The following is a 640-nucleotide window of genomic DNA, read 5'->3' as shown; positions in this document are numbered from 1 at the left end:
AAAAAAAATCTATTTTTCTTATTTCTATTTAAGTGATAATACATGTTTTAAAATTCCTCCTCATTGAATGATTGACAATATTTATGTATCAAGTTGATAGAGATCCTCTGAGGGTAAGGATTTTTATTCTGTGTTATTGCAGCTACCTAGGAGGGGAATATTAAGTATATTAAATCTCTCTTTGTACCTAGCCATAGCTACAGTAGCCATTTTATACTGAAAAACTGGTTATTTTATTTTGGAAATAAATGCTGAAATTTTAATTAAAACCTTGCACACTTAAACAAATATATCTGTACACACAAAGCGCCAGAGTAAATATTTATATTCATATTATCTCCCTATTATAACTATATTTATTCACATATTTGTTTCTTTGAATAGGTGTTCTGGAGCCATTATATTAGCTACAATGTGGAGAAGGAGATAAGAGTGATTATTCAGGGTTCACAATGATTTGCAGTGGCAGGAGACAGTTTGTGGCTAGAGAAAGCATTCAGCAGCACATGTTATGAGTGAGACAGACACCTGCCTGATGACACCATGAGCCAGCCTGATTGTTCTTCTACAGCAGGTAGTGGAGAAAGCATTAAACTTCGATGCAATAAATTTTTTTTTATGATTTTAAAACCTCCTGATA

This window comes from Propithecus coquereli, unplaced genomic scaffold (genome assembly GCF_000956105.1).
Source record: "Propithecus coquereli isolate 6110/MARCELLA unplaced genomic scaffold, Pcoq_1.0 Scaffold47, whole genome shotgun sequence".
In the NCBI taxonomy this organism is placed as follows: Eukaryota; Metazoa; Chordata; class Mammalia; order Primates; family Indriidae; genus Propithecus; species Propithecus coquereli.
Note: the sequence above shows the minus strand (reverse complement) of the source record.